At 32.6% G+C, this 20,833-nt stretch overlaps 1 long non-coding RNA gene across 1 annotated transcript in view; it reads right to left on the bottom strand.

Moving 5' to 3' along the window:
- The window catches only part of LOC134706776 (uncharacterized), a 28,149-nt gene extending 18,107 nt beyond the window's left edge, over positions 1-10,042 (bottom strand). Inside the window, exons 1-3 of the long non-coding RNA XR_010105661.1 lie at positions 9,990-10,042; positions 5,242-5,353; positions 4,364-4,479 (exon numbers count right to left, since the gene is read on the bottom strand). This is a non-coding gene — a long non-coding RNA (uncharacterized LOC134706776). The remainder of the gene's footprint in view (positions 1-4,363; positions 4,480-5,241; positions 5,354-9,989) is intronic.
- Positions 10,043-20,833: the final 10,791 nt, after the last annotated feature.

Genomic DNA, 20,833 nt, shown 5'->3' with positions numbered 1-20,833 from the left:
TATCTCTTAAACATTGCATGTAACATTGACAGAAAAGTAGAGGAAACTTGTTTTCACAAAATTTCTGAAAGAAATGAAAATATACATTTTAGAGTTTTGATGATAGACAATGTTTTGTGATCAATATATATGATATTGAATGTTGAATAAGTTGAGGAATCATTAATCTCAATTTGGAAAAAGTGTCCATGTTACATGCTCCAAATTCATTATTTGCATTGGTAATCCAAACTGACACAAGTTTGAAAATGATTTTTTGTTTACAAATAGAAGGACACTATTTGTAGCAATAATTTGTAAAAAATTTAGAAGCTTATAATGATTTTTATTTTTTTCTTACAATGTCACACTAAAGTAGCATTAGTGAATTCCTGCCCATATATGGCAGGCATAAAAATTTAAATGCTTTTTCTGTCTACTGTTGGTCAGGCCTGGGGCCATTACATTGGAATGTAATGCATTACATTACAATTACTTTGTGATTCTTCCATTACAATTACAATTAAATTTTTTCTCACATGTAATGCATTACATTACAATTACTTTGCTTGTGTAATGCATTACATTACACATTACTTTTTCAACATGTTCAATATAAAAACTACAGGAGCTGATGTACATGTATGGGAAATGGCTAAATACTTGATAGCTGTATTAGCCGAAAAAAGAAAGGCACACTGAATTTGACTTCCATTATTCCAGTGCGTTGATTGAAATTTCCTCACATGGCTCAGACAAGGAGATGTCACCATCATGTACTGCACTATACCTGTGTCTATACTCTTTGATGGAGAAGTAAGAGACATGAAACTGAAAAAGTCACTTTTAAGTTTCTTAGGTGGTGGTAAAAAATAAAATAAAATTATTATATAATTTTGTGTTTAACATTGATCACTTAATCATTAAGACATTATAAAGGGATTTCAAAGAGATATAATAAATGTGTCATTAAAGGATTATCTTGTTAAATGCCTAAGGGCTCTGTGAGAACAAACATAAGTTGAGAAAATTTGATTGCAATAAAAACATTTTGATATTAATTAGGTGAAATAACAACACAGACAGGACCCAAACCAAAGTTTGGTTTAAAAATGTTGTTTGATATATTCAATCTTCATTAAAATACATGTAAGGTGTGTATAGAATTATGAAAATTTCATCTTCATAATATTTCCATTCATCTTTATAGTTTTGTTTGATAATTTTTTTATAAGATTTTTCATAGACCACCAAAGACCAAAATATTCCTTAAATCATATTAAACAAATATTAGAAACCAAAATCAAGACTTGATCATTTTTACCATTTTATATTTCTTACCTTAATGTGTGTTTTAAAGATTGATGTAATTTATTCAATACAGTAATTAACTGTGACAAAAATTTTATTCCATACTTTCTTTTGTTTTTGTTAATATTTTATTTTTATTATACAATATTCTTGAATTTTATGTATTTTAGCAATTTGTAATGAAAAGTAATGTACTGTAATGGAGGCATTACATCAATATTTGACTAAAGTAATCATTACATTACATGTAATTGTAATGCAGAAAATGTGCATTACAAATTACTTTGCATTACATCCAAAAAATGTAATATTACAATGCATTACAATTACAAATTACCATTACCCCAGGCCTGCTGTTGGTTTAACTGAAAGTTTTATAAATTGCTTCCCTGAGCGAGGCTGATACAACCACAGATGTTAAACCCTGAACAGTTGGGGCAAGTGATCAAATTTTTTACATAGTATAGGTTTCTGACACAAATTTAATGTCAAGATCTTACAAATCTATTGCAAACTTATACACAAGTTATTAACCTGAAAGTAGAAAAATGCTTGTGTTGGCCCCTTTTGGGCCCCTTATTCCTAAACGGTTGGGACAATCATCCCAAAAATCAATCCCTACCTTATTTTTGTGGTATTGAACCTTCTTAAATTTCATACAGATTCACTGACATAAACAAAAACAAAAAGTTATTGTCCGGAAACCAAATGTGTCTCCAGATGACGAAGACATCATACCATGATATGATCCCAAAAATTTTGTTGCGGTCATATAAAAACTTCTAAAGCATGATATTTGACCAGATAAACAACCATTTTAATGTACATTTCATTGTGAAAAATCTTTAAAATTCATATGCAAGATGAATTTAATGGTATTCAACACAATAATAAAGCAAACTAGTATCTCAATTGTTTGTAAAACAATTGAAAGGTCTTTCCTGTAAAAGTGATGTTTTCGTCATGTTCTTTGTACGACCTTTCGTTTGATATACGACAAGCATACCTTCTGAAACTTTTCGATTTTTACACTGAATGACCTCATCTGCCTACATTTTGAGATCGGAAGTATGATATATGTATCATAGAGTAGATAAGCTTTAATTTGATATGTGACAACGCCATGTTCTAGAAAGTTTGATTTTGCACTTAATAACCCTATCCAACTTATTTTTGGAGGTCGGGAATTTGATATTTCAAATGTACACATCATGACCTTTCATTTGATATACCACAACCCTATCTTAAAAGAAAATTTGTTTTTTGCACTTAATGACCCCATCCAACCCATTTTTGTGAGATGTCAATTTGAAATTTGAAATATACGCTTTATGTTCTTTCATTTGATATGCGACAACCTTACCATCTAAGAAGTTTGAATTTTTGCACTAAATGACCCCACCCTTCCACCTGGGATGAAAAAAGAGGTTTAAAATTTTCGTTTTTAAGTAGAGTTTATTAAGACCTTCAATTTGATATATCAGATGACCCCATTTGACAAAGTGCCAAAAATGATGCAATATCAACTATATAAATAGAAGTTATGAAACTTACAACGTCAATGCAAAACTTGAAAATTTCGAATTAAATTTTTGGCGTTTTTTTCCATGGAATGTTTTTGGTATTTGATCAAACATATAACTATGTTTACCTCTTCAATTTCTAAAACATTTTAAGTGGTAAGCTCTTGATGATTCAGAAATACATGCCGCCGCACGCAAAATTTCAAACTGCATTATCTCTAAAACGACAATAGATATCTCAAATCTGTTAAATGATAAATGATCTACAGTTAAAGGACAACATTATAAAAAAAGAATTGGGACAATTTCAAAGTTCACCAAGGTCACAATTAATCATCAAATATATGATGCAATACAAAACTTGAGAACCGGAAGTCGTAGAGACATGGGACTATCATCATTCAACTCAGGACCGTTTGACCTTTCAAATATCACAAGGTCAAGGTCATAGTATAATGTGAAGGTCAAGGTGAAATTTCATCATGACCTGACATTGACCTCAAATTGAAGGTCTTGAACTACTGATCATCTTTGCAGTTTATAGTAGGTTGATATCTGTTACCTTTAAAAAGATATACACACAATACTATACTTTTAAGAATCATCCTGTCGTAACTTTTGAACAGACTGTCGGACTTCTTTGAGCTCAGTGTATAAAATGTAGAGCTCGTCGAGAGGAACATTTTATACGCTGTAAGTATGCAGCAAACTCTTATCGTTTTCTTAATATGAAAGCTTCAAATTGCAGCGTAATTTTTTTTTGCACTCTGTGACCTTTGACCTTGGGTGCATATTAAAGGTCACATGAACCTAAGATGATTGGTGTAGGTCCCAAGTCTTTACGACTTCCGGTTCTCGAGATAAAATTGTGTATATTTTTTCAAGGGAAATAACTCCTTATAAGGGTTAACAACAAAATGATTGTATATGTTAATTTACATTGCCATCTGGTCTTGTACATGTTGCCGTTTTCAAATGGATTCTATCTTGAATACTTTTTGAGAAAAATGTTAAAAAAAGAAATTGCTTCAAGGGGACATAACTCTCATAGGGAATGACGAAATCCTTAGCAGCCTCATATGGTAACACATCATGATGAGATCTAACTATTGTCCAAATAAGGTCATGATATCTTCAAAAACAACGAGGGGGGGCCATGTCGAAAAAAAACAATAAAAGGGAGATAACTTCTAAAGGGGATGATGAAATCCTACACAGCCTCATCTGGTAATACTTCATGATGAGGTCTACCGATGGTCCATATTTGGTCTTGATAACTCCAATAGAAACGAGGGGAGGCCATGTCAAACAAATGCTGGATGAAAAAAAAAAAAAAAAAAAAAAAAAAAAAAACATGCGAAAAACAATAAGGTCTTTCCTCGCGGAGAGGAAAGACCTTAACAATAAGGTCTTTCCTCACGTAGGGGAAAGACCTTAAAAACATTAGAAAAACAATAAGGTCTTTCCTCACGTAGGGGAAAGACCTTAATGAGATGCACAATGACGTTATTTAAGCTAAATAAGATTATAATGCTCTGCTGTTAACTTACATTTGACTTTTTAAATTTTCATCTGTGCCACTGGTGAAAGAACTCAAATCTCTAAGTCCATTAAATAATTTGTCACTGTTTGCTCAGTAGAGCTATCCTCTTGCTACCAACTGGATCTGAAAATATGAACATGCATGTAATTGAGCATGTAAAGATTTAATTCAATTTTCATATAATGTGGAAAATAGCAGTACATTGTTCTCAAAATAATAATTAATTTAAATATAAGATCTAATTTACATTAGCTGCAAACTAGTTGATCAACAAAAAAAGTCTTAAAAAGATTAACAATTAGTCAAAGAACTGAACATCAGATGACCACAAGTTCTTGTAGATGGTCACAAGCATTTGTCTCAGAAAAATAAATCACACCTCTATACCTGAAAGTGAGGTTAAGGTATAAAGAAATATGTTTTCTGAGACAAGTTAGTGAGTGAATGTTGAATAAATGACAGGTAATTCAACCACACTGTATCAACTTTTATATTGTAGTGATACAAATCAGTAAACTCTGGACTGTTGTTATATATTATATTAATATTTGTATATATATATAACATATATAATTTTTATCGATTTGTATATTATTCTAATAATAGTGCAGTGTCAGTGCAAGATGGACACTCTTCAGTAATATTTCCAATTTTCTAATAGGTTGGATTTAAATAGGCATTCCTATTTTCCCAATAAACATTCTCGAGATATTCTTCCACAAGTGATTACTAAAATTTTCTGTATTCTTGATTTGTTGATATTGATATACAAATGTATATATTTCTTACGACAAAACAATTTCATATAATTTACCTATGTTCTTGAAAATATTTTCATAAATATCACCGGCATCCAATGTAAAAATAAATGTTATCTAATTATACCTAGACAATGATTTGCTATCCTGCTGATCTAAAGTTAGACAATTTTGTTATATACAAATGTGATTTGGTTAAAACTGTCTATATCCTTATTTTTTGTATCCTTCACACCAATCTGAAAAGATACGATAAATTATTATAATTCAAATATAGATTTTATGAATGAATCATACAGTAATGATTAAGGTAACAGTCTAAAATAAATAGGAATCATCTCAAAATTATTCCTTGAAAAGAAAACAAATTAAAATTGAATGTATATGATATAACTTGTCATAAGTTTTTTTTTTATTTCAAAATTAATATGATTGTTTTTTTCTATTGTTTAAGTCCCTTTTTGTCATTAAAGCACCTCAAGTATTTATACAACCTCTAGATCTGCTTTCAATTTTGTTTCCAGGATTTCAAATGAATGAAAATCCAGAAAAGCACTTTGAAGGTACATAATTTATGTTTTTTTCATATTCCTGCAATCTAATTAAATCAAATCCTTGAATTGCCCCCGTAATGATATGTTGCGCATCAAAACGGAAGCAATTCAAGGAGCGATATATAAGAACAGAATTAAAGGATTTAATTTTAACTAGAACACCTCCCGCGAAATTGAAAGCATTCAGAGTGTAGTTTAAAGTATGTAAAGTGTTGTTGGAAGAATTTTGTAAATATTAAATGACTGGAGAATTTCAGCAAAAGTATCATAAGTCGTAATTGGGGACAGGAAAATGTTTTTTTTTATCCCTCCTCCTTCATTTCCAAAATTCCCAATTTTTGGTTTTCTATCAATTTCAATATATGAACATACATTTAGTATGTTATGAACATTTAAGTAAGAAGCCTGTAATTTCAGTGGTTGTCGTTTGTTTATGTATTACATATTTGTTTTTCGTTCATTTTTTCTACATAAACAAGGCCGCTAGTTTTCTAGTTTGAATTGTCTTACATCTTCATTTCAGGGCCTTTAAAAGCGGAGTATGTGGTATGGGCTTTTAAGTTGCTGAAGGCCGTACGGTGACCTATAGTTCTTAATTTCTGTGTCATTTTGGTCTCTTGTAGAGAGTTGTCTCAACATGGCAATCATACCACATCTTTTTTTTTTGTAATCAATGAATTTTGTAAAAGATTTAATGGCTGGAGAATTTCAGAAAAGGTATCAAAAGTTCACATGAATAATTTTAGCGCTTATCTGTATACTATGATCATTCATTACTACATAAATAAAGTGTATATACTTTCAATTCTAAGTTTACTAATCGATCCATGGTGGTCAATTGATATAATATACTGACCCTCTCCATTTAATAAACTATGTGACCGCCATGGATAGTAAACTTGAAAATGATAGCAGATAGAATTAAAATACACTTTATTTGTAGTATACCTATGTTCAAAGTATGTAGAAAAACACAAACCGGAAGTCTAATCTGACTTAAAATATCGTCCAATGACGTGAAAATATCTGAATGCCTTTTTTCTTGTTTTTCACCCAAAATAACTCAATCTGAATAATCATATGAATGGATGACAAATGCAACTATGCACTGTACCTATAGGACACAGATGCATGTTGATTCATTTATTGTGGAAAGAAGAGATGCGAAACACAAAATGAGGACTTCTCGTTTAATAGTATAGTTTAGATTGCATATTCTGGGTCAAAGTTTTCTAATCTGATAAAAAAAATCTTAGAATCTGTTGATTTTTTTTAAAGTTTTATATGGTCAGCAGGGGCTTGCTTCTCTGGCTCCCAAAAAGTTAGAGCTAGAAAAAAAGGCCAGTTCATGTATTAAGTATCCAGTGTTCCAGCTAGGATTTCAAAAGGGCAGGGTGCCAATCCTGAAAAGGGCATTTAAAGCGCGTTATGATAGTATGAAAAGGGCATATTTTAATAAAAGATGTTAATCAAACATTGTGTTTATTCGTTGAATCACAGGTTAAACAAGAACAACATCATTAGCCCATATAGAACTCTATCTTTCTACTTTTAAGGCTGAAAAACTTGTCAAGCAGCTTGTCACAGTTGAACTTTATATGCAGTATGTGCTGAAAGGTGACCTATTTCATACTGTTTCTATGGTCTGCCACATTTAACCAGTTTCACCTTTCTTCCCCTGCTGTGCTTAATGGCAATACAGCACAAAACAGCTGTGCTCAGTAAATTGCACAACTTTAGGATATATAGCAACAGTGAAAAATTGCATCAAAAATAAAGAATACAGAAAAAGATGACCAAGGCACCCTACCAACACTGCTACTAAGACCCTCTTTAACTTTTCCCATAACTCAAAATAAATACCTAAACATATATATTCTTAAGCAAGAAGTATGTAGACATATTTTAGAATATGTAAATGGGTTACTCAATGCTAGGAAAAAAATCAGATTGAGTTATCTTTCTTTATTCGGGTGTGCTCCTTCTTTGGAGGATTATAAACAGCAAGTAAATATAATGTAAATATGATCACAATATGGCGGCCGATTTTGTTATTTTTGTATCAAAAATGAAGGCAGTCAATGACAAATACGTCTGAATTTTTTGTTTTTTTCATGGAAAACAAGTAAAACAATGTCTTCAACGAGTTTATTATGGTTTTCAACTTTCTGTCATTACGTTTCCTCCATGAAACTACGGCAAACATCGCAAATTGTGCCCAATTTGTTGTACGCACATTTCTTCAAAGATAATTGCCGACTGACTGATTCTATTTGAATGAATTAATGTTGATGGTCACTAATGACCCCGATGATCCGATAAACGGATTACCTATAACAACAGATTATGACACCAGTTGTAACCGTTGATTAGCTTGGGGTCGTAAACAAAGTCAAACTTTTCCCCAGGTAAAATTTAGTAATTAGCGTATCATATCAATTATATACGAACAAATTAATATGCAATCAATCTTCAAAAAAGGCAGGGCGCCCTGGAAACTGTAAAAAGGGCACAGGGCGCTACTCGGAAAAGGGCGGGCGCCGTGCCCTCTGAAAACGGCCTAGCTGGAACACTGGTATCTATCATAACTTAGGGCAGTCAAAGACATTTTTTTTCTGAATTTGCTATCTTTTAACCGAAAACAAGTAAAACTATGTTTTTAAACAAGTTGATTATGGTTTTCGACTTCCTGTCAGTTACGCTTTCTTCATACAACTACGGTAAACATTGCAGATTGTGTTGTCATATAAAGATTTCTTCAAATGAAATAGACAACATGCTAACTGACCAACTTTTTCCGATTAAAATGAAGATCGATATTGTCAAGAAATAAATATTAAAACATAGGAAAATGTTGGCGCCAGGCATATCCCCATCAGCTGTATATTTTTACCAGATGAAATAAAAAATCACAAATTGTGACATTGGCAACGCCCAGCCCAGTCCCTGGGTCAGTAACCAATCATACAATAATTTTATGTTGATAAATGCCCAACACTATATTAACTTTAAATTGAACATAGCATACTATTGAGCACTATCAATCAAGATATTAGTTCAATTATTGTTATGAACAAAGGCAGATAACTCCATTTTTTTTAATATGACTTTAATAATGAGTGAAAACTTTTTAATTGTTTACATTTATTCCAAAAAGGTACTCAAAAATTGAAAATAGAATCTTGAACAGCTTCTGATTGGATGATACAGGAATGAAATTACTTTCAATTAAATGTAATCCATTTAGGTTTAAATAAATGGTGAATATCTATGGACAACTAAATCCCCGGCCAGCTTGTAAATGTGCACGAGTCAACATACATTTGTATGTAGAATGTATACAGCATTATGTACAGATGCAGCATTCATGCATTTAATGCAGTTTTGTGAAATTTAGCATAGTGTATATAAGTTTCATAACATTTTGTTGAGCAAAACTAAGTTAGAGAACAGAACAGAAAAATTCAGCAATTTTTATGTTTATAAAAAAAAACTCAATGACTCATGAACGGTAATAGTGATAACAAATTTTTTAGGGAAAAAGAACTGATGAATGATCATGACTTTTATGACTTTATATATTTTCAATAAATAAGTTAAATTGTGGAAGTACAATGAAAATTCTTTACAAAGATTCAAAAACATAAAAAATCAAGTACATGTCCAGTTAGCTGCGAAACCGTAGCTTTAGATCCTTGTGATAATTTTTTTACTGTTTGCAGAACATATAGCGACAGATTTCTCGTATTTTGAAACAATCCCAGTTGCCACCAAGGTTCAGATCGCACTACCAGGAACAAGAAGTCATGAATAGACGGCTGAAGATACATAACATTCCCAATAGATCTCCAGACTCTACTCGCACTAGCAAAGAAAGAGACATGCAGGAGAACAGCGAATATAATAGTTCAGGGAGATTCCAAGAATCACTAAGCCCTGAAGAATTCTGATCCTTATTGACATAGAAAACGTCAAATATGCATCTGGGTAACCAGTTGAAAAAAAGGACATAAAAGCAAAGTTTTCTTAGGACTAGGATTTTTTTTAATCAACCGGTTATCCAGATGCAGATTTGACGTTTTCTATGTCAATGTGGGAGCTTTCAAAATTGAAAAGATACCCCCAACAGCCGTCAATTATGATTATCTAGACTACCAGCAGTGGAAAAATTATAAGGCTGTTTACATTTAAAAAAAATCATGACATCAAATAAATTTTGTTCAAATTCATGTCTTTGAATGTCATCGTGTCATAGCATCATTGCGTTGCGGTTGGCATTTATCAATAATGCCTAATAAGGTTGTCATTGTGTGAACATTACCTAGCAAATATTTTTGTTTTGACGCCATTTACAGCGTGATTCCGAATAATTTGTTTCGAGAGTATATTTCAACTTCCGGAAATGGGGATCAACTCGGCCTGGAGATTAGTCGGCCCGAGTTTATGAAGACTACTCGGGCCGTCAATGACTCATTGAGTCAGTTCGGCTGTCTTACCGTTTTTAACAACAACCCAGACAAAGGATTTGAACAAAATAACTGATTATAGATTATCAAATGTTATACTTTACATGACATATCATTTGCACCGGTTGCCAAATCTCATAAACATCATTGAATATTAATTAAAAAAAATTGAATGTGAATTCAAATTGTTACTTAACTTTATGAATTCATTGTAAAAAAAAACCTACTTCAAGCAGAGACATGTAATACATATGCAAAAAAAATTATGCTATAAACATTATACAAAAATTGTCATTATTTCTTATCTGGTTTGTGACCTATTTCCTACATTGATCAAAATCTTTGAATAAACTCCCATTGATTCTTACGGATCACGTAGGCACTCCATAAGAAGTCAAAACTCTCAAAAATATGCATTCCCCAATAGTGCGTTAAAGAGGTAGAAATATATTTCAACAAAAATAATTATTCAATATCAATTATTGCCGCAAAAACTTGACCACTTTACAACCAGTGTGCTGATCCGGTTGCTGTTATAAAATTTCATTTCAATTTAAAAACAAAATTAAATGAATTCCGTTTAAACATATTTTGATAAATGTGAACCCTTCCGTTCTTTTTAAGAAAGATTAATTAAGCTATCATAGCATTCAGCCACTCTAACCATCAGAGTCGATCTAACTTATTTATATATCATGAGTCTATTTCAGAAACAAACAATATACCCCTTTTTGTAAATGATTTATTCTTTTGTTAATTAATGGTCCCTGCATTTTAACTGAATGTGTGCAGATGACTACACTCCGTCAAAATCAGACAGGGAAATTTCAAGCAATTTATGTTGGAGAAGAACATACACAATTTTTGATTTTTATGGTTTATATATCTTTATTAGAAGAGCGATTCTTTTGTGTGTCACTATTATTTCAAATGAAATTTTATTTGCCTGATCAGCTGGGACATATTTCTGCTGGGACTATTATATACTAGTATAATAGTCCCAGATTTCTGTAAGAAAGTTAGCATGTCATTTTCAGTTATTGCCCTTTGACTACTAAATTACTATCTAAGGTATTATAGCAGTGATAAAATTGCGAAAAGTATTATGATAAATAATCAAATTGCCGGATGTCTCTTAAAACCAGCCGTATTGAAACTATACCCTTGAGGACATTTCATCCTTTTGAAAAGAGCATACATATATATATATAGTAATTAAGTAATATTGACGGCTATCATATGGAGGCTAATCCTTCTGAACAGAGCATAGTAACTTATAGTGACCGGCTATCGTCTGGTGGCTCATCCTCCTGAACAGAATATAATAAGTAATAGTGACAGCGATCATAATACGGAGGCTCGTCCTTCTGAACTGATCATGGTGACTAACTAATTAAGTGATATTGACGGCTATCATCGGGAGGCTCATCCTACAGAACAGGGCATGATAAGTAATAGGGACTGTTATCATGGTGGCTCATCCTCCTGAACAAAGCATAATAAGTAATATTGACGGCTATCATATGGTGGCTTATCCTACTGAACAGAGCGTAGTAAGTATAATTGACGGCTATCATCTGGTGGGTCATCGTACTAAACGGCTGACTATGTGTGGTACGGGCTTCGCTAATTGTTGAAGGCCGTACGGTGACATATAATTGTTAATTTCTGTGTCATTTGGTCTCTTGTAGAGAGTTGTATCGTTGGCAATTATGCCACATCTTCTTTTCTCTATATATATATAGTAAGTACTATTGCCGGCTATCATCTGGTGGCTCATCCTACAGAACAAAATGTAGTAAGTACTTATACTATTGCCGGTTATCATCTGGTGGCTCATCCTACCGAACAGAGCATAGTTAGTATTATTGTCAGCTATCATCTGGTGGCTCATCCTACCGAACAGAGCATAGTTAGTATTATTGTCGGCTTTCATCTGGTGGCTCATCCTACCGAACAGAGCATAGTTAGTATTATTGTCGGCTATCATCTGGTGGCTCATCCTACTGAACAGAGCATAGTTAGTATTATTGTCGGCTATCATCTGGTGGCTCATTCTACTGAACAGAGCATAGTTAGTAATAGAGACGGCTTTCATCTGGTGGCTCATCCTTTTGAACAGAGCATAGTTAGTATTATTGACGGTTATCATCTGGTGGCTCATCCTACTGAACAGAGCATAGTTAGTGTTATTGCCGGCTATCATCGGTATCATCTGGTGGCTCATCCTACTGAACAAAGTATAGTAAGTATTATTGACGGCTACGATCTGATGGCTAATCCTTCTGAACAGAGCATAGTTAGTAACATTGACGGCGTTCATAATATGGAGGCTCGACCTTCTTAACAGATCATGGTGACTAACTAATTAAGTAACATTGACGGCTATCATCCTCACTATCATCTGTTGCTCATCCTCCTAAACAAAGCATAGTAAGTATTACTGAAGGATATCATGATCTGGTGGCTCATCCTGCTGAACAGAGCATAGTAAAAAATAAAATTGACGGCTATCATAATATGGAGGATATGATAATGAGCAGCATTATATTTTTTTTTTTCACTTTGTATTTATTAATTTGTGTTATGAGTATGAGTAGATATAGGAGGATGTGGTATGAGTGCCAATGAGACAACTCTCCATCCAAATAACAATTTATAAAACTAAACCATTATAGGTCAATGTACGGCCTTCAACACGTAGACTTGGCTCACACCGAACAAAAAGCTATAAAGGGCCCCAAAATTACTAGTGTAAAACCATTCAAATGGTAAAACCAACGGTCTAATCTGTATTAAAAACGAGAAACACGTATAAATTACATAAACAAACGACAACTACTATGAGTTTACACATTGTAATGTATAGTTGAATTATTTTTATTTTGTTTCCAATAAAAACAAACTTCATATCCTCCAAATTCGATATTTTTGTATCTTCCATGCCCCTGTTTCAAATCGTTGCTTTTTCCAATATTTTTTTCAGCTGTTCTACATCAGAAAGAAGAAAGGAAAAGAAAAGCAAATGTCTAAGAAAAATATCAGAAGATTGAGGTGAATACACGGAGTCACAGTAAAATATAAAAATACCCAACAGGACCGATCTGGTCAAAATGCAGACCTATCAGAGCTCACATGCATGCTCGTCGAAATCCGAGTTCTATATTTTAGTTAAAGTTCTCTTAGAAAGTCGTTGGGAATAAATTATTTCAGAACTTATGTTTGGCATATTAATCTTTAAATTTGCACAAATGAAACTATGTTTTTTTTTATGTATAAATGAAATGTATTTACTGATACATGAATTGAGGGGAAACAACTTCGAATATAATATGCTGAAGAAAACAGAAAAAAACAATAATAAACAGTCTACAATAAATTAAACTGATCTATCACTATATAATCATGATAACGGTGTTGTGGACATTTAAGAGGAAATGAGTAACGTTAAAGCCACGTTTATTTCATTGTTGCCAGCAGATTTATTGTAGGACTACACGTGCTTTGATATCATTTGAAAACGCATGAATAGGCAAGTTGACGGTAAAATAAAGAGATTTCCCGAAATTAACTTTATTTCGTCTGGATTAAAGATTTCCGGACAGAAGTTAGATAGCTATTAATTATTCCAGTTAAACGCGATTAGTATAACGCTTTCTTTTAATAAAATTGTACATTTCTCTATAAAATTATTAACAACGTTGTCAATGCTACCTGATTGACAGATTCTTTACTGAAGATTTACATATTTAAAAGAATTTTACATGTGACACGTCCTTTGGCGTTATTCTTTTTTTAATAATGACTTTCGTCCATGTATTAGCATACTTTTTAACTGCAAAGTAGACTTGGATCATCAGAAAAATCATGTATGCACATTATAAAAGTATCTGCATCAAGACAATATGCTTTTCTTGCTTAATTGTTTTAGTATATTAGTAAAAAGACTGTGACAAAATTCTAGTTTATTGTACTTTTTACTGATTTCTTCTTTATTTACAACCACTTGGTCGATACTACATGTTTTCTATTTGTTTTTATCAATACCTGACAACGAGGTCCATCCTAGATCATCCTAGCGTTGGTTCCCATCATCGTAAGTAGTAAATCACTCGCCTTCAAATCATCGCCAAGTGTAAATGTCTCGCCACTAGGGATGCTGTTGGTTCCAAACACCCGTCGATTAGTAGTTAAAATCTCGCCACTATGTCGATCCTACTCGTGTTAGTTCCCTTCATCTGTTAAATGTACATTTTGTCAATTGTGCTTATACTTTGTGTTTACTGCAATACATATTTATTGTCGGTGTTCCATTTGTACACATATTGGAGTTGGGGTTACATGAAGTATATGTTCTTATCTTGTCAAATAGTTGTTACTCGTCGTCAAAGTTGGAGAATTTTGCTATTTGTATTTAGACTGGTGTTATAGATAAATAACTGACAAACAGATCTCAAATTGTGCCTACATCTGTTTTGTATGAGTTTGTATTTTTATTTTATAATATAAAATGTGTACCGTATGTTACACATAAACATGTCTGTGCACTTGGATGCTGTTTGGTTGCATCAAGGTAAAACGCCTTACTATGAACATATCTGGTGGAGAGTTGTATCATTCGCAATCATATAACACCTTCTCATTTTCTCATTTTGATTATATGTTTTATCATAATACGTTATTTTGATTGGCTAACAACAATCTCGCCGTCATTCTGAAATCTACCTTCATTACTAAATGAAATGTAAAAGTCATGATGGCACTAGATTCCACAATGAGTGCACAGGTAAATAGTAGAAAATGTAAAAATAATTTACAAATAGAAGCATTTAATTCTTTAGAAATGATTTAGTCCTTTGATTTAGATTTTAAGTTTTTTTTAATAAGATATAATGACACCTGTCTCTGTAGAATTAACATTGCAATTACTGGCCTCTTAACTTCTGTATACTTGGAAACTTCGCATCGGTATAATAGTTTAGAATCATTTATTTGACATAAAGAGAGAAGTTTTGCAGGTTAGAGAAAAACTTACTTTTCATGCTTTATATCTTTATAGAATTTAGATGATTTTGAGTTTGTTCCACATAGTTACGGTCACAGCATTAATAATAATGTAGTTTTAGTGTTTAGGGAAACACAAAATGTCATTGACTAGAACCAGTCATCAAACTGAACAATGCAAAATTCAAAACTATGCAATATTTTACATCAAAATATATGATTAATCTGATAAATAGCTTTAGCAATACGGTATTCTCGATGATTTGCGTGTTATACCTAGTTTTATTGTCATCTACCCGTCAATTATTGTATGCGAAATGTCAATCAATCTCCACTGAGAGAATACACATCACCAGCAACCTTTCCAGGTGTGATTATAGTACCTGTTGATGACAATTAACTAATTAGATTTTAGATCATTAATGAGATTAGAACGAAATTGACATTTGACGATGTCCCATTGGAACAGGTGATGAAAAGGTATTGATCAATCAAGTATAATTTTCCATCGATGAGGAACACGTGTAAAAGTTAGAAATATAATAATTCAAATGTCACCATATGCCAAAGCATTTCTACTGATGCGTATATCTATATCCATTATATGTTTCCAAACTGAAATACTCTGGACATTGCAGAGCTAAAACTATTTTGACTCTAAATGAAAGAATATGATTACATTTCGCCAACATAATAAAAACTATATTTGAGTCGCCCAAACTAAATATTTAATGGAAAAAATGTCTGGCTAAATTGTATCAAGGATTTGTATATACAAATCCTTGATTGTATAGAAAAGCCATCGTGAATTCTATATAACATAAAATGAACGAATGACCAAATAAACATTCCTTGCCTTCTTTTACGCACCCGTCCTAAACATGCATGCAGTATTTGCCACTGAATTTAAAACAAGTCACCATCAATCATATCAAATACAAACTATTGTAGGTTTTTTAATGATGAAACAGGTAAAAGAACTTAAACTATCTGCGAGAACTAAAATTGATAAAAGCATCATCACAAACATGCGTTGCTTTGAAGATTATTGTCAGTTGTCAAAGACTCTTATCGGCGCCCTTGTAACATTAAGTTAATAAACAAAACACCAGTAATGCTCTTCAACGACCAAACCATACCTAGTCCTTTGCTTCCCGCGAAACGAGGTGCTTGCTACTATTAATTTACTATTTAAAAACTGTTGAGTATACATAGCTGATATTTTCGTGTAGATACGGACCGAGCTGCTAAAATAAGGAGGGGGGTGGGGGCTGTTACAATCCCCAAAATGACAATTAATAACGGAGAATGAAAACTAAAAGTTGACAGGCGAAACAATTCAGCTGATGCATCGTAGTTGTGATCGAGGCTCTTTCACTACACATATTGAAATACATATACTATATTAAACATAAGAGACCTATGCTGGTGTTCTAGGATATGTCAAGTGCCAATCACTGCATGAAACCTGTCAATACCATATAATTCCAACACGTGCGCTGCGTATGCCGGCACCGCAATTAACGTGAAAATGCGATCTTTCACAATATTGGAACATTTTATAATGAGTGCTCTGTATATACGACCTTTTCGCATACACTTTTTAAAAAATCACTTAAAAATATACGTGCTGTAACAAACAAACATGTTTTAAGTCAGGACAAAAAGAGGCAGATGGACTTAAATTGCTGCAACTAGTTCATGTTTGATTCGAATGATTACTGGGTTAAATGCGACATACAAATGTGATCGTTAATAAAAAAAATATATATTAGAATTAGTAAAAAAAAATAAAAAAATACAATAGCGGGTTTAAAAATATTGTTTTTACTATATTGTTTACACAATATCTATAATTCTACAAGAATTATTTGTCTATTCTTCAAAAGAGTTACTTTCTATTGTTCCAAAGAGTTACCTATAACTGGTTCCAAAGAGTTACATTTGAATTGTTCCAACGAGTTACATTTTAATTGTTCCAACGAGCTTCTCAAAATGCTACTTTTTAATTGTTACAAAGAGCTTACTTTTAATTGTCACAAAGAGTTACCTTTAACCCAAAGAAATACATTTCAATTGCTCCAAAACTACTCTTCTACTGTTCAAACGAGTTACCTTTCAGTTGTTCCATAGTGCTGCCTTTCGATTGACCCAAAAAGATAACTATCGCGTGTTCCAAAGAGTTACCTTTCAGTTGGTCCATAGAGTTACCGTTTGATTGATCCAAAAAAGATAACTATCGATTGTTCCAAAGAGCTACATTTCAATCGTTCCAAAAAGCTGCATTTCGATGCTCCAAATATCTACTCTTCTATTTTCAAAAGAGGTACCTACATTTCAATTGTTCATAGAGCTGCCTTTCAATTGTTTCAAAGAGTTACCTTTCAGTTGTCACAAATGCTACCTTGCAACTGGTCAAACAACCTACCTTTCTAGTGTTCCATATCCGCACTACATTTAAATAGTTCCAAAGAGTCATTTTCTATTGTTCAAAGAGCTACTTTAGCTAGCTTCAACACAAGAAAATACCAAGTCAGGAAAATGACAGCTGTTGTTCATTCGTTTGATATGTTTGCGTTTTTGATTTTGCCATTTGATTAGGGACTTTCCGGGTTTTTTTTAATTTTTCCTCAGAGTTCAGTTTGGTTGTGTTTTTACTTTTTTCTAGTGTCCAAAAATGCTTATCTTAATTGTTCCAAGGAAATACCTTTTAACTGTCTCAAAAAGATACCTTTCAATTGTTTCAATGAGGTACCTTACAATTGCTCCAATGAGTAACCTTTCAATTGTTCCAAAGAGCTACTCTTCTATAGTCCCAAAGATCACATGTCAATTGTTAAAAAAAAATCCTTTCAATTTAAAAATCCTTTCAATTTCAAAGGGGTAACTATCGATCGTTCAAAAGAGCTTCTCTTCTACTCCTCAAAAGAGCTAACTTTATATGTTCCAAATGGTTAATTTTCCAAAGAGGTAACTAGCAATTGTTCTAGAAAAAATAAAAGAGCTACATTTTATGTCGGTTCAAAGAGTTGCCTTTCAATTTTTCCAAAGAACTTATCTTCTATAATTCACAAAGCACTACTTTTCAATTGTTACAAAAAGTTGCGGCTCAATTGATCCAAAGAGGTCCTTTCAATTGTTTTCTTTTCGTATTTTTACAAAGCTACTTTTCTATTGTTCCTTGGTGCTTCTTTTCAATTGTTCCAAAGAGCTACCGTTCAATGGTTCAAACAGTAACCTTCAATTGTTACAAAGAGCTACCTTTTAGATGTCTTAAAAGTTTCATAGAGACCTCTAAACTTTTATCTAAAAGACGTTTACCTTTATGACAATGCAATAATTAAGATTTAAATCAGGTGCAAAATGGTTACGTAGACATTATTTCATGATGAACCATAACAATATGCTTGGTATGGAGCACGTCATATAGAAAATAGTTGTACTTTTTAAAACATAAGGTTGTAGAACATCGAAGTTTAGATATGATCTCTATGCTATTGCATAGTCCCTACAAAGTGCATAACCGAGTTTATAACTTTACAAAAAAAAAAGGACCAAAATACCGTTCTCTATTGAATATAAATGAGAAAGTCTGTCACCGTGAGTCAACTATATCTATCTACCAAATAATAAAGAACATTTGTGTAAACGACTTCGGATTATGGTACAGTAGAGCTGGGGCATATACTTTTCCTAGAGTAGAACACCTAGAATTATAACAAACAGACAAAAGACACCTTTCAAAACAATACAATTACTAAATGCTGCTTCAAACCTTAATAACATATAAATTTTTGTTCCCTGATTAAAATGTCAATCAATACACTCCCAATGGATTTATTGTAACGACGTCATAAGCAGTCTGGAAGAAGCATGACATTGGACACTGCCAAAGTAGAAATATTGAAAGGATACCAGACAATTAGTAGTTTTAATTAGGATAGTAATATATGAAGTTTTGTATAGTTATAGATAAATTTAATTGTAAATAAATTGCTACGCTGAGCGCAGCTGGATACGAATGCAGAGGTCCAACCTGGATGATGGGCAAAAAATACCACAATACTAGCACTTGATACAGGTCTGAATTGGAATCGTTTTAAATTTTTGACACATAATAGGTTTCTGACCAAGAACTTAGAAATGGTTATATTATTTGAATTTGTATTCATTTTTTTGCTTTAGTGCAATACACTAGGGTGTTGTGAATTGCCCCCACCCCTTTTTTTACCTCCCCATTTCCCCTTTTTAAAAAGATAATGTCTTTCCCTCAAGACATGGTCATAATCTCAATTCAAATTTCTAATGGAGTTTGCAACCATAACTACCCATTTAAGTACATAGTACTTTAAATGTGATTGGATTACCTCCCTTAAACTGCTTTAAAATTGTCCTAATTGTCCAACAACCAGGAAACCCTTGTTTTCCTCTAATTCCTTAACGGTTTGAGCCATAACCCCCAGAGTTTATTCAACCATCCCTTTGTGGTATGGAAATTTGTGGTATAATTTCAGAGAGATGCATACACTTAAACACAAGTTATTGTCTGAAAACTGCTTAAATGCTTATTTGTGACCCTTTTTTTGGCCCTTTAATCCCAAACAGTTGGGACCATAACCCCATAATCAATCCCAACCTTCCTTTTGAGGAAATGAAACTTGTGTATAAATGTCATGTCATTCTTTTTACTTGTACTAAAGATATTGTCTGGAAACCAACTGTCCTCAGAAGACAACAACCATGTGATATCAATATACAGCCCCAATTTTTTTGTGGTTGTATAAGACCGTTAGAACCAATTTAGACAATTTTATAAGATCTTGCTACAATTTTGAATTGATTACCTTTAAGAATAAGTTTATTGGTGGTTGTGAATTTTGGTTCTTATACCCTTTATTTTTAAGGGTGTTTTACGGTTTGGTTATTTTATGTGTTTCACAGCTCATAGTTTGGACTGTTTTAATTTTATTGTTTCGTGTGATGTTAAGGTCTGTTTGTCCGTCTGTCTTTTCCGCTTCAGGTTAAGGTAGTTTTGGATGAAGTTGAAATCCAATCAACTTGAAACATATTACAAATGTTCCCAATGTGATCTTTGTTATTTTAATGACAATTTTTTTATCTAAATTTCAGTCCACTGGACATAGAAAATGAATGTGCAAGTAACGCATCCGTGTACTATAGACACATTCTTGTTTGAAATCTTTTATAGGTTGACTTTTTTACCATTTGGTTATTTCACTTTCATTGTTTTGTGTGTTTCACCTGCGACTGATATATGTTATGATCTCCTACAACTCGACTGGTCTGTTTGATGTTATGGTTGCTTTACTTTTATTTTTTTAAAGTTTTTCTTTTTTAACATGTTGTTCTCTGGACCATCACACTGTATATGGTGTGTTGAGAAACAAAGAGTTGTTCTCTGGACCAGCACACTGTATATGGTGTGTTGAGAAACGAAGAGTTGTTCTCTGGACCATCACACTGTATATGGTGATATGGTGTGTTGAGAAATAAATTTGTTCTCTGAACCATCACACTGTATATGGTGTGTTGAGAAATAAAGTTAAACATAGAAGTGACATGAATATCAAGTGTATTTTCTTTCATTATATAAGACCAGCACTCAACAATCTTTTTCCGTACACGTTTGTTCAAATTGATTTTTTTTTTTATCTATGACCATTAAACTTAGGGG

The sequence above is a fragment of the Mytilus trossulus genome, chromosome 2, assembly GCF_036588685.1.
Source record: "Mytilus trossulus isolate FHL-02 chromosome 2, PNRI_Mtr1.1.1.hap1, whole genome shotgun sequence".
Classification (NCBI taxonomy): Eukaryota; Metazoa; Mollusca; class Bivalvia; order Mytilida; family Mytilidae; genus Mytilus; species Mytilus trossulus.
Note: the sequence above shows the minus strand (reverse complement) of the source record. Positions and strands in the feature narration are given on the sequence as shown.